Source organism: Anastrepha ludens, chromosome 4 (genome assembly GCF_028408465.1).
Source record: "Anastrepha ludens isolate Willacy chromosome 4, idAnaLude1.1, whole genome shotgun sequence".
Lineage (NCBI taxonomy): Eukaryota > Metazoa > Arthropoda > Insecta > Diptera > Tephritidae > Anastrepha > Anastrepha ludens.
Genome location: NC_071500.1, coordinates 106911513 through 106926551, shown reverse-complemented (window position 1 = coordinate 106926551; position 15039 = coordinate 106911513). Strand labels below are relative to the sequence as shown.

At 34.7% G+C, this 15039-nt stretch overlaps 1 protein-coding gene across 2 annotated transcripts in view; it reads left to right on the top strand.

Annotated features, from left to right (window-relative positions):
- Positions 1–943: 943 nt before the first annotated feature.
- Positions 944–15039, top strand: part of LOC128860507 (CUGBP Elav-like family member 4) — a 189071-nt gene continuing 174975 nt past the window's right edge. For both annotated transcript variants that reach the window (XM_054098085.1, XM_054098084.1), the window contains exon 1: positions 944–1222. The gene's annotated coding sequence lies outside the window, so the exon portion shown is untranslated. The remainder of the gene's footprint in view (positions 1223–15039) is intronic.

Sequence of the window (15039 nt, the reverse complement as noted above, 5' to 3'; positions counted from 1 at the left end):
AAATGCTGAAAAAATACAAATTATTTAATGCATATTTTGGGAAAGTGCAAATGATCACATAAACTCAAACACTAAATATAATTGAAAAATAAAAAAAACGTGGTACCAAATTCAACAAAAGTGTAATCAATACGTCCGAAATAAATTTAATTCGCAAAGCTAAAGTACCAATACATTGTACAAAGATATTTGAGCTAAAAAATAAAATAATCTATTAAAAATAATTGCTTCAACTAACTCTATAATCGAGATGATTATAATCTGGGTAGCATAAGTAAACACTTACAATTCCGCATATGTGAATAAATAAGCAAGAAATTTTAAATTCTAGCGCCAACTGCAACTGCTTAGCTTTCCCAACTTTTCTGTGGTGATCAATAGTTTTAATAAATACATAAAGTACATATGTATGTGTGTAAAAATAAAGCAAACCTTATAGTTTTAAAAGCGTGCCTAAAGTAGCAGGAGATTTAGCGACCCAACCCTCTTACGAAAGAAATTAATTACAAATTCAAAAACATTTAAAAAATAACTTTTTAAAAATTTAGAAAATAAACTTTAGAAAAGCAAAACAAAATTTTAAACAAGTACTAAAAAAAGCTAAATAATAATAAAAAACATTAATTATATTAATTAAAAAATTTTACTTAAAAAAATTAAGAAAAGTTAAAAAAATTTAAAACAATTTATTTCAATTTCACGCTATTTATGTATGAGTACGTACATTTGCGCACAAAAGTTTTTTTTCCACACAAATAATAAAAAATAAATTAAGTAGAATCTTAGTAAATTAAAAAAAATCATACAAGCTTCAATTTTTAATAAGAAAAATACTATAAAGCTTAATTTAAAATCAAAAGTGTTGAGAACTAGTAAATAAACAAAATACATTAAATAAATATATGTATATAAAAATAGTATTAAAAGAATACAAAATGTCTGTATATAAAACTGAAAATATATAAAATACAGGGATCTTAAATTAGCAAATTTCAATTAAAGCCAAGTATACAACACTTAAATACCTTAAGACTAATATTAGAAAAATTCAATTAAAACTATAAATATTAAAGAAACCTAATTCTCATAACTGCAACTAAGTATTTCAAGTAAAAAATACTAATTAATTTTCAAATATTAATTCTATAAGAAAACAACGTTTTTAAAGTCCAACAACTGGAGACTAAAGAGCGCGGTTACCAAGGTTTCTATTCATAAAAAAGTAAGCTGTTTATACTGCCTATGTATATATCTATGTATATCTGTAAACTTTTAACAAAATTACTTATTTGCTTTAGCAGGTATTTCTCCATTAATCCATAAATTTTGCAACTTTTCATAAAAGAATTTTATATTTTAATCCAGCCAATTAGGATTGCTCTTATGCTAAGAGCTGTCCAGTATGAATAGTTTAAATAGTAAATGTAGCATTAGAAACGGCCTTAGTTGAGATAAGTTGTTTTATCAAAAGTATGAAGATATGAACCTTACATATCGTCCCCTTAGTATTAAAATAGCCTATAAATTTTTTGCTGATTTGAGAAAATGAATTTCAAACTTTTTGTCGAAAGTAGCTTTCACTCAAATCTCGTTATGTCTGTAAATATTTATTATTTTTTGACTGACGTTTTGACCCACTTTGTGGAACTAGAATTTGACAAAATGTTGACCACATATAAAATCGACGATGGAGAATCCAAATATTCAATAAAAAAATAATAGCCTATGAGCACATAGGCTATTGTTATACTAAGGGGACGATATAGTCAGCCTAATACAGAAAATTCCTAACACATATCTTTACCAAATGCAGATTTTAATAGGTTTGGATGTACAATCTCTTAAAATTGTTACACTTCTAGAAAAACTAACGATAGATTTTGAGAAGCCAAGGCCTCTGTTTAAATCGCTTATTGTGCCTCATTATTTGTCAAATAAACTACCTATTTAATTTGAAATCTTAAGTTTTTGTTATTTTTTCTTATCTTTTAAAATGTAATCAGTAAGGTTGTTACCACTGACTTAAAATAACTTACGTTTGGCAGCCTTATTTTCTGAAATCAATTTTATTCTGACTACTTGCATTGAAGCATAGATCAAATCGAGCAAATACTTCATAAAAATTACGACCCGTGATGGTGCTAATATTAAATGATATGGCACAAATATCCATAAGTGTATAAGCAACTACAAAACTGTGTGCGTGACGGCAAGGACGTCCGATATGAAAAGATCTAAGGAAAACATATTTTTTAAGTAATTTTCTATTTTTATTATTTTTTGTTTTGTGTGTGTGCGTTTTTTTTTTGGAAGCTTCTCTACGCAAGAAAATTTCTCATGTCTAATTTCTTCACCAGCTTTATGCTCATGTAATTCGCTTACAATTTATGATAGATAGCCTTCTTAAAATTGAGGTGTTGCTTAATTTTGAATTTGACATAATTAGCGGTTTTTCAGAATATTTACCTCAATCCATCGAAATCGTTAATTTAAGTGGGTGCTATCACAATAAAGAAGATTGGATATTTTTGGCCCTCCGGCATTGAGAAGGGTGCTAGTATTTCTAAAATTAAATGGAATTTAATATGAAGAATTAAATATATTAGATGTAGATGTAGATTTAAATGTATGAATGAGATTTGCCCTCCCACCTCATGGTCTTTTGTGCCAAGCTGGGATGGATTGAGCGTATGTGCCTTTCCTCTGGCTGCAGTTGGCTAAGATATTTCAACCTTCTCCGCGCTATAGCGCTGCACTCCAGGAGAAGGTTCATTGGAGTCTCCTTAAATCTATTAATTTTATTGTTCTGAATTTTTTACTTTTTTTTTTTTTTGAAGTGAAACTTCTTAGGAGTCGATGGAGGAGCGCGAATAGAGAGTAAAATGTTAAGGCTATGCAACGTTTTAGGCAATTTCGTTCCGCGAGAGAGAAAAAAGATATAACGTAGAGGAAAAGGAGAGAGAGAGAGCTATGCCTTATATATGTCTTAGATACACTTAAGGCTATTTTACTTTGTGGTTGCTAATTTCTAGTGAGAAACTAGTGAGAAATAACTCTGCCTACTTTTTGGTGCTTGTTTGTTGGCGCAAACTTGTAGGAAATATATTTTTGGTGCCCACTTTTTGGTGTTATATTTCCTTGGTGCCTACTGTTTGGGCGTTTTTGGTCCCAATTTTTTTGGAGTGTTTTTTTTTGTGCCTACATTTTGGCGGTTATTTCCATTTCCTGGCTAGTGCTTGTGCATACTATCAAGTGCTATCCCTTCCGGCTTCGGATTTATTGGTATTGCCTTGCGGTTATTTGTGCCGTTGCTGCGGTCCTGGAATCACTGCGTTTGAGCGGGTGGTAAGCGCTCGAAGTAGTGCGACTTGTTGCTACGGTTTGTGTCCGGCGTTTACCCAAACCGGTCTCCGTTTTTTGTAAATTTTGTCTATTTGTATTCTCTGAAAATGGTGTGAATTTATTTAGATATATATTCTTTCTCTCTCTCTTTCTCTCTCTCTCATTCTCTCTCGAGCCTCTACCTCTTTCTTTGTCTGTCTTGAAAGTTTCACTTCTGTTATGTGTACTACGCTACACGCACCTTTTTTATAATTTATTTACATCATTAAAATACATTAAAGTCTCTTAATCTAAGTATATTAGTATCTTCTTCGCTTAGCATTTTGTAATAAATATTTATTTTTCTTCCATTACAGGTAAGTTTTCTCCAGCTAGTACAATAAATTTTAATGGCAGTAAGTAATGAATCAATTATTTTAAGAATACAGAATGACTTAAACTATGTTTGTGGCCTCTAAATATTTATTTAGTATTCAGAAAAACAAAATCAAAATACATTCCAATGTAAAGGTTCTGTAATATGATTATTTGTATTTATTTTTATATAAAAAATATTTCTTGTAAAAAAATAAATAATATCAAAATAAATTTCGAAGAATGATCTGATCTGGAAATCTGTTAAAAATGTTTGTGCGTTCTCACCTGAGGGCTATTTCATCCAGGCTATAGACTTTCGCAGTGGATTTGATAGCTGTATGCCGTTTATAGTTGTATGCCAGTGACAGCTTAGACCGAAATCGCCCTGCTATAGCAAAGTTGTTTATTCCGATACAAATTTCATTAAGGCACCTCGTGAGCTACTATGTTTCTAAGCGGCAAAGAATTCGCCTACTAAGAACTGAGCAATGATCCTAGAAAGCACACACTGCAGCTGCAGAGAGCTCAGCACAGTAATATCTTATGTTGTCTGATGTTTCCTGCTCAACGTCACACAACCTATTCTAGTCAGCGCGTGTAACGCTCTAAGGTGGTAAATGCTGCATTACCCTGCCCTGAGCAGTAAAAGGGACTATGAGGCTATTATATCTGCAAATACAAACACAAAAAGTCGTTGACTTCTTTAGTATTATTACTTGTTTGATGACAGGAGGTACTTCGTTTAGTCCTCGTTCACCACCAGACACTATCGCTTAAAGGCATACTAACCCTATCTATCCACTGAGGTCTATATATCACTGAGACTTCTTCACAAGTACACAAGCAGTTCACAAACAGTTCACATGCAGCTTTCTTAAATTTGTTACTTTCCCGTATACAAAATAACACAGAATGCATTAACAGCTACGCTCGCTCAGCCCACAATGAAATACTAAGAAAACTTACCTGCTGCCATTCAATAAAATTAAACTTATCCCTGACGCGTCTCAACTTACATTTTTGCTTGACGTGTTATGTGCTCCTTATTGCCTGCAGAAGATTTACGTTCTCTCACTTACGAATTCGTATTTCCGCGCACTACACATACAAACAAATAAAATCTCATTTTCACTGAGCTTTTCTTTACCATTTACCAACTACCTTTTTTCTCAATTTTATAAGCATCAATGTCAGTTTTATGGCCACGACAGAGACAAGCAAATCTTTAAACAGCATACAATTATGTTGAGAAAAATGCTAGGTATATAAGCGTATACTTACACATATACACAACTGCATATGGCTGGCCAAGCAACTTAACGATGGAAGCAGTCGACAGATACAGGGTGGGCCATATAGCGTTTCTTTTTAAACCACCTATTTTTTTGAGAATGGTAACACAAGTGACATGTCAAATGTGTTCGTAATTTACTTAAAGGTTTGACATTTACGAAATGGGACGCTATATGCTTGAACAATTCTGGGAAATATTGCAAACCTATTTCAAAAGTGGTGAGTCTTCTTCTTCTTTTCCGATTTTCACATCAGTGGCTACGTCAATAAGCAAAATTGTCGGATTAGGGGCTCAGAAGATCCACACGTTACTGTAGAGAAGCAAATGCACCCACATCGAGTCACTGTTTGGTGCGGTTTTTGGTCTGGCGGCATCATCGGGCCATTTTTTTTTTTTTTTCGAAAATGAGCGAGGAGTCGCGGTTACAGTAAAGGGCGAGCGTTACCGTGACATGCTCAACGAGTTGTTTCCAAAAATTGAAGAGGAAGACATGGACGACATTTGGTTTCAACAGGACAGTGCAACTTGTCACACTGCCAAAGTTACACTCGAACTTTTGGCTACCGTTTTTGAAAACCGAACAATCAGCCGAAATTCCGATACCAATTGGCCGCCTCGGAGCTGTGATTTAAGCCCGTTGGATAGTTTTTTGTAGGGAGCCATTAGGGACAAATACTATGCGAACCATCCAGAGACGATTGATGCTTTAAAATACGAAATCGAAGTTGCCATTCATGAAACTGGAGCCCAAACAATCGAAAATGTGCTTAAAAATTGGGTTATTCGAATGCCCTACTGTAAAGCCAGTCGTGGCAGCCATTATATTATTATTTTTATTATTATTATTTTATTATTATTATCATTCATAAGTGACAATGTTCAATCTTCAAAATAAAAAAAAAGTTTAAAAAAATATTCATTACTTTTTTTATAGCCGATTCAAAAAGCAAATTTTAAATGGCCCACCTTATATAACAAAGCAAACTTCTGTGAGCATAAAAGCGCAATATTCTTAACAGAAATTGACTGTCGCCAAGGCTGCGTAATCCGCTGGGTCATAAAAATGGCAACCAACGCATAAAATGTAAAGGAGGAGTAAATAAGCGTCAGTGCTGCATTTTGCACCCTAAGTACTACGCTTGTAGCTACGCAATAAACAAAAGTGGTGGCTTTTGTCATCGTGAAATCATGTCAAATGAAATTTATAAAAATCATGTTGTTGTTATTGTTTTAACACTAATATACTCACACATTGCATGCTGCTGAAATCAGAGCTCTGGGTGGATATGATTCCTGGTCAATCCTGTAACTCAGTACCGACTAACCGAACTCTAAGCGTTACTCCATCAGAATTTGAGCGTTGGAAGTAGCACTAAGAGATTGTTTCAAAGCTCTTTATGTCTTACCGAGCATCTGAAAAAGCCACAAAGAAATAATATTCTGAATTATCCCGGTTTAATTGGCGTCCGCCGTAGCCGAATGAATGGTGCGTGACTACCATTCGGGAGTGCGTAGGTTCGATTTTTGAACATAAAACATCAAAATGACAAAAAGAAATATTTTTCGACCTCGGCAGGCAATGGCAAACCTCCGAATGTATTTCTGTCACAAAAAAGTTCGAAGTCGACTTAAAACTGGAGGTCCATTTGTTTGTGGAACAACATCAAGGCGCACGCGCCAAACAGCAAAAGGAGCTCATCCATCACCTAGCAGAAGTGTACGCACCAATTCTTATTATTTTTTTAGTAGCCTCCAAGACAGCTTTACTGTCCTGCAAATAGTTCGTGTTCACCACCAGAAGTACACAGAATTTCTCGAAATGGGAATCATACGAACTATATTTCTAGTCGGCAACTTTCATAAAACTTCTTTTATCCGCGCGCTTAAGTTAATGAACCGTTTCCACTGTCAATGGTTTCATGAAAAATCAACTTTCGAAAAATGTGGCTAAACCTCTCCATCAACGCTCCTTCCTCCTCCGCTCAAGCATTCTTTGGCACGTTCCATCAACGCACTAAAGTCTTATTGTCTAAATAACTGGCTGTCAGGTTGCCTAATTTGTGCACAAAGCTAATAAACAAATTTTACTCTTACTTGCCTCCACAAGACTCGATCAAAATGCCTATTGTGACTTGCATTTGTCTTCAACTGTTGGGGAGAGAAACCAAACCGCCACACAACAGACTATCTTTAACACTTCTCTTCTTTTGGCAAGTCTAGCAAATTCAACAAAATACTCAAGGCGAGAAAAGAGGCCCTAAGGATTTCGTATTTAGATGAAGACGAATGCGGATGTGAGTGCGCCTTGAAATATGCCAAGCGGCGCTCAGGTTGAAAGCAGACTGTTATGTGCGCACATTGAAAGGGCGGCTAAAGCTGCTGAGGAATAGAATTCAGTGAGCTTACTGAGGCATATGAACTTCGTAATATTTATATACTTATGCAATTTTAAAAGTAATTGCCGTCATGAATTCCGCTCCAACACTGACACAATGAAATATCACAACTCATATATTTTATTTCGCATTTGACGCAAAAGCAAAGTATTTGGCAAATTTAAACTGTCATTCAGCGACGTCTTAAGTAGCTGGCAAGCAACAGTCATAGATTTGCCCTTGAGAGAGTGACTGTGAGTAAATGGGCGTATGTGTGTTGGTTGCTGTTGGTGTGAGTATCCTTAAGTTTGTCGCTGTGGTAGCTGCCAACTTTTTGACAATTGTCTTTCAAAGCAATTGTTTTCAGAGGTCCTTTGGGGGCGCGCATACAATAAATGAAAGCCAGCTCATTTTGCTGTACAACGGAGTTGAAAGGAGTTAAGCAAACTGCGTTTTACCGTTCCGTTAGAATTGTGATGGGCTAATGGTGGAACAATCAACGAGAAGGCAGTGCGCTAGGTATTCTTAGTATAGGCAGACCTTGCTGATGGAGTGGTGAGCAAGGAGCGTATGGACAGACCCGGCATTCGGCTTGGCATTCAGCTAATAAACGCCTAAATGGCTGAAAAGGGTTTAAGTAAATGTCTGAACAAAGATTTGCCCTTCACCACTGCGTGTCAGTGCCATTAAGTAAGTGTTGCTACGTTGCTTGGGGACAACTGCAAGCTAACACTGCTTACTTTGTTAAGGAATTTAGAGGAATTTCTGCAATGCAAGAAAAACAATAAAAACCAACAGGCAAATCGTTAGTGAAATAAAAATAAAAATATTCGCCTTTGAATTAAAATTTTTAATCTGAAATACGCAAGCGGCATTCGCCGGGTGTTTCTAGTGGGGCTTCATAATCAAATAAGCAGCGTACAAATAACTTCAAGGGTTTTTGAGTTGATGTGTATAATGTAAGTACTATTGATGCTCACTATGCTCACTTTAGGCGCGTTGAGATCTCAAATAGTCTGAATTAATAATCAGATTAACGCATTTACAGACAGAAATTGGATTGGACGATTCCTTTTAAAGTTAAGGTTCCTTCTATATGAAAAATGAGGTATAAGAAAACGACAATGCTTATACTGGAAAGCAATCTATCACCAAAGGTGGAATCTGCATCAAGTAGTGGCCTACCTCAGTACTAAACCGTTATAGAGTTTTCTTTTTCATAAAACTAGTTCGAACTTAGCCATGCCTTGGCTTTTCATATATAAATTTTTTTTTTGTCATAAAAAGTCCGATTTTTAGAAGCATTTTGAACTAGTCCTAGCTTAGGAATAACCTAAATTGAAACAAAGTACCAAAAATATTTTACTTTCCAATTTTTTTTTTTCTGTTTTTAATTTTTTTTATTCGTCAAAGAAGGCACTTTAATACCTGATTTTTTTTCTGTCGTTTTTTTTATATTTATTTTGTTTCTCCCCTGTTTTTTCCGTCAATACCTGATTTTTGTTTTGTTTTCTTCTTTGTTTTTTACGTCAAATAAGGCACTTTAATACCTGTGTGTGTTCAACGCTATTGCTCTAGCACGCATTAATACGAAAGCACAACTTTATATTTTTATTAATATCGATTAAAATTAATACCACATTCCAATGATTCATACCTTAACTTCCAAAAACCTATGATGCTTCTGCTTGAAACTGTGGTCACCATTGCCATCACCGCTTTCGCCTCTTTTGCCTTGACATTTCCCCACAAACCCTGCATATTCATTATTGTGGTTTCTGCGAAATTGCCTTCCAATTAATTATTGAAATTACAATATAATTTCGAAGCGTTCTTAGCAACTGAATTCATTGAAAACTTATGACAAAAACACATGCAAGAAATATTACAACAAAGCATCTGCAAAGAAACAACATTCCTGACTTCTTTGACTTGCTGTAGCGCAAACTGACACGTGTACTAAATACTGTATTGTGTGCGTGTGTGGATGTGTACAAGTGCATGCCTTTAACCGCAAGCTTTTAACCACATTTCAATTAATCAACCGCAAATTTCTGAAACATGCGTATATGTTATTAAAATTTCATTTATGTCGCAAGCAGGCTCTACATACATAGGCACAACTACACAATCTTTTAATACATAATCAACACATATACATATATACTTATGTGCATGCACATGCTACGTCTCGTGCACACCCTGCAGCTAAATTTATGGTACTAGTTTGGAACTACTGGTAGTAAACCAGTTCTCCTAGCTACTGAGGTAGTTCGCCTTATGTCTTTTTTCAAAGCTAATATAGTAAAAGGAATCTTCAAAATGGCGATATCCTACGAAAATTCAAATTTCAACCTGGGCGTCAGCATCATACCATATGTACTTTTTAATGAACTAATTCTCATTCTGTACTTGCTTACATTTCGAAGCATTCTTACTTCAACAAGAACTTTGCTTTTCAAACCGAAAATATTCAAATTTTTATTGCATTACTTAGAGCAAGATTTGGCAATACAAAGGCGTCTTCATTCACCGCTTCTGGGCTCTTCTTCTTATTCTTAATTGGCGCTATAACCGCTTACGCGATTTTGGCCGAGTTTAACAAAGCGCGCCAGTCGTTTCTTTCTCGTGCTAACCGGCGCCAGTTGGACATACCAAGTCAAGCCAAGTCCTTCTCCACCTGATCTTTCCAACGCAGAGGAGGCCGCCCTCTTCCTCTGCTACCCCCAGCTGGTACCACATCGAATACTTTCAAAGTCGGAGCGTTTGTATCCATTCGGACAACATGACCCAGCCAACGTAGCCGCTGGATCTTTATTCGCTGCGCTATGTCTATGTCGTCGTAAAGCTCATACAGCTCATCGTTCCATCGTCTGCGATATTCGCTGCTGCCAACGTCCAAAGGTCCAAAAATCTTACGCAGAATCTTTCTCTCGAACACTCCAAGCGTCGCTTCATCGGATGTTGTCATCGTCCAAGCTTCTGCGCCATACGTTAGGACGGGCATGATGAGAGTCTTGTAGAGTGTTAGTTTTGTTCGTCGAGAGAGGACTTTACTGCTCAGTTGCCTACTTAGTCCAAAGTAGCACTTGTTGGTAAGAAAGATTCTACGTTGGATTTCAAGGCTGACATTGTTATCGGTGTTAATGCTGGTTCCTAAAGAGACGAAGTCTTTTACAACCTCGAAATTATAACTGTCTACAGTGACGTGGGTGCCGTGGCTCTGCGTATTTTTTATTAAGTTACCTTTTGCTTGCACAACCCCCAAATTGGATGTAATAAAACCAGACAGCATTTGCAATTTTTTTGTGAATAAATAATTTGTTGGAAGTTGATAATTTAGAGTGTCGTCCAATTAGGTAATGTAGTTTCTTGAATTTCAAATCGAGCTCGTCACGTTGCCTTTTTACGTGCGCTTTTCAGCGCAGTTTTGCATCGAGTGTGATACCTATGTATTTGGCTTCATTGACGTATGGGATTGCCGATTCATAAAGATTGATTTGTATTCTGTATTTTCATAGTTTAGATTCTCTGGGTTAACTCTTATTGAAAAACGAAGTTCTTGTTGAAGGCCACTTAGAGTAACTACTAGAAATCCAGATTATAATGTGAACAAACCAATTATTATATGTGACGTGGTCTACGAAAAGGTACATTACGTGCGAAAACAAGTTTTCGAGAAAACAGCAGTTAAAGTTTAAACTTCTAAAAACCCTTGTAACTTTTTTAAATATTAATATTTTTCAATCCGGCTTGGCTTATTTTCTTCAGCATAGATCACAGTATCAATAAAATCACAGATCCAGTGAAAAACATTTTTTATATATAAATAAATAAGAAAAATCGTTTTAAAAAATAAGTTAGCTTTTGTACCGGCATCCGCCAAAAAAAACTTATAAGACCCGGTGACAAAAATTTTTCGAAGTACTTAATACGATTCTGGTGTCATATTTGAAAAATTTTAAATGGCATATCCAAGATGGCGCTCCAAACATATAAAAAATAATTTAAGCTTTCCAAATAGCAACAATAACTATACATAAGTGACACATGTTTGTAAATTTTTTGAAAACAGACTTCAGTATCGTATTCATTACACCTCAGACTGTCCAGGAATGGTTCAGTTTTTAATTTGCACAAATTATTGTCTTCGATATTCTAATTTGTATCATGACAAAAAAATCAGTCTTTTTCGTATTTGTACTTTTCTTTTTTTACTTTTAACAAACTTTTAAACAAATTATGACTTTCTGGTGTTCACCATTTTAAAGAGCCTTTCACACACTATTCGAATCAACAAAAAAGTGAAAAATGATTTTTTGACACGTAAGGTACCTTTTCATAGACCAGGTCACATATGTTAAATAGCTTCGGTGTATTATAAGTACAAAGTATATAAGCATCAAAGTATATTAGTGATAAAAGAATTTTTGTTTTTGCAAAAATGTTTTATTAATTTTTACGCAACTAGTACAATTTTAATCACTCTTAAATCAGTATGAGTTCCTCCATCAAATACCAGTTCTTGCACTGCATCGAATCTTTGCTAAGTACTTTTGCTTTTCACTGCAGGGACCTAATGCATCTACACATAGACTGCAAAAACTTCAAATACATTTGAATAAATATTCATTTGTATTTACTTGTCTATTTTCTTCCATTTTCTTCTTCTCAATCGCTATTGCGGTAAACGCTGGGTCTTGCTGTTGACAGCATTATAATTCCAGTAAAAGTGTATACATATATACGTACATACATATGCATACATACATACATAAATCATACATATATATAAGCACATGGGTTGCCTATTGGCTGACGTTACATGCATATTCAAATATGTAGTTTGTTGTTTATGTTTTTCCATTCATTTATATCAAATGCCAGCAATTGTATGTATATCAACTAGCAAATTATGATATATAATTATTTTTAATTTTATTTTCAAATAAACAAGTTTTAATAAGACAATTTTAAGATAAGCATTGAAATATTTACTCGTCACGAAATTTTTCGATATTTTCATACCCTCCCGAGGTCAGCTTTGAATTGCGTGTCCTCCTCAGAAAATATTTACAGATTTAGCCCCTGTCACTATTTCATGTCTAGAAATAGGAAGAAAATGGCTCAAACGTGGTTCAAATTCAGAGGTGATCGATGAAATAAACGTCTCTTTTAAGAAATTTCAGAAATAGTAGTTATGGAGCAGTAAAAAGTTTAAGAAATAATTCCTGAGTTGCATCGAATTAAACTTAAGTTATGTCACCCGTACTATACTACATTAACGATTAAGCCAGCAACATCTGCTAGATATTGGCCCAACCATGTGCACTTAAATTGAATATAATTTTTTCAAAATGGTCTTCTAGGCATCTGCATTTAAAAAATTAAATCTTAAAGACGTTTGGTCATCGTAAACCGCCTAAATAGTCGACTAGTGTTTGATAAGTTTTATTGGAAGAGGTGCTGTACTCGCTGAGCTTAGACACATTTATTAAAAGGAAGCAGAATTAACCGAGAACGAAATTATGAGCGCATTAATTAGGGAAAACAATGAACATTGGAGAAAAATTTTAGATTTTTTGTGTTCAGCTTTACCTTATAGAAATTATTTGGTAACGGAATTTAATTATTTGTTTTTTTTTTGCATTTGTACAATGATAAATTATTTAACAAATAACTGCTTAGCAGCGCTAGCAACAAAGGCCTTCGGCTATTATTGTTTTATTATATTATTGTGATTATTTCACTTATATTTATATAAGGAAAATTACAGACAAAAAATAGGCAAACCTTTTGTACGTACTTATTTATGTTATAAACATAATTAATTGTAATTTTTTTTTTTTGGAATTTCTGAAAAATATATTGCTATGTATTACTACTACTATATATAGGGTGATTTTTTAAGAGCTATAGGAAAGTTTTTCAAAAAAATACACGTAAAATTCAAAAAACTGCATGAACTTTTTATTTATATCGATAGTACAGTCCTTATAATTTAGTGTTTGAAGATTATTCCATGAAAATCTTGACCGCGAATGCGCTTCAAATGGTCTATCCGCTTAGTCAAATTTTGGCATACTCTTTCCAATGTTTCGACCGGTATCTCACATATAAATGATTTAATGTTGTCTTCCAATGTGTTAATTGAAGCAGGGTTGTCTGAATAGACATGAACTTTAACATAGCCCCACAAAAAATAATCTAAAGGCGTTATATCGCACGATCTGGGTGGCCAATTGACAGGTCCCGAACGTGAAATAAAATGTTCACCGAGCTCGCCTCTCAACAAGTCCATTGTTACGCGTGATGTGTGCCATGTGGCACCGTCTGGCTGACCACCACATGTCATGCAAGTCAAGCTCTTGCATTTTGGGCGAAAAAAAGTTGGATATCATTTCACGGTAGCGCTCACCATTCACAGTTACGTTACGATTTGCAGCATCTTTGAAGAAGTACGGTCCAATGATACGTCCAGCCGATAAACCGCACCAAACTGTGGCCTTTTCTGGATACATTGGGAGCTCTTGCAATTCTTCTGGCTGATCTTCTCTCCAAAATCGACAATTCTGTTTATTTACTTACCCATAGATCCAAAAATGAGCTTCGTCGCTGAACACAATTTTTCGATAAAAAAGGGGATCTTAAACTTTCTTTACGGAACACGCACTTTTATAATAAAATTCAATGATTTGCAAGCGTTGTTCGTTTGTAAGACGATTCATGGTTAAATTATAGACCAAACTGAAGAGGTTTGACAGTGAAGCAAAACACGAAACGTGCGTCAGCTGTTTAAGCCAACTGTTTAAAAAGATAACAGCAAAAAATCACCCTTTAGTACCGTTTTATTAAACCCAATTAGTTGTTCTCTTTATAACTTTTTTTTTTTTGCCAGCTTAGATCGCTGATGGCAGTGTAGTATTATTAATGCAGTTAGCTTACTCTTCGAAGGTATTTCTTTAGTCGCTTAAAGTTTGCCCTATATCTGCAAAGTTTGGTTCTCCTTCTTCTTTTCGCCTTCATTTCAAGCAAGCCTAAATAGTACGAGGTACATTCTGCCACATTCTCAAAACTCTTATATGTCAAACGCAATGAAATATCAACTTAGAAAAGCTTATTAAAAACGAGCTGACGAGTAATTGCACCTAAAAGAATACACACAATTAGCACACAGGCCAACTACTCACAAAGCATGCAAGTCATTAATGGCTGTTTGTCAAAATGATTTGGAGAAAATAACTCACTTCGGCTGAAAGCAATCAAATTTAATAGTAGATATGATTGTGCACAAAAGCAAGAACAAAACCAAAACCAAATACTAATAAAAATAACAATTAGAAGTAATAGCAATTAGCAGTTAAAACAAACAATTAGAAAATTCGCATAAATATGCACACATACACATCCACACATATATATACATGTTAATAAGCCTGTGCATAATGAAAATTTGAAAATTTTCGTAAAATACTGTTAGGTTATGTTGCATTGCACTAAAATTTACTACCGAAATTAATCGACCATTTGTGACAGTCACTCGCTTATTTCACTCGCTGGCATATACGAGGATGCACACACCAACAAATGGTGATATTTTATAAACACATTTATGTTCTCTGTGTTGATTGCTATCAATTCTCGATTTGTCTCTCTTCCTCCAACTCAATG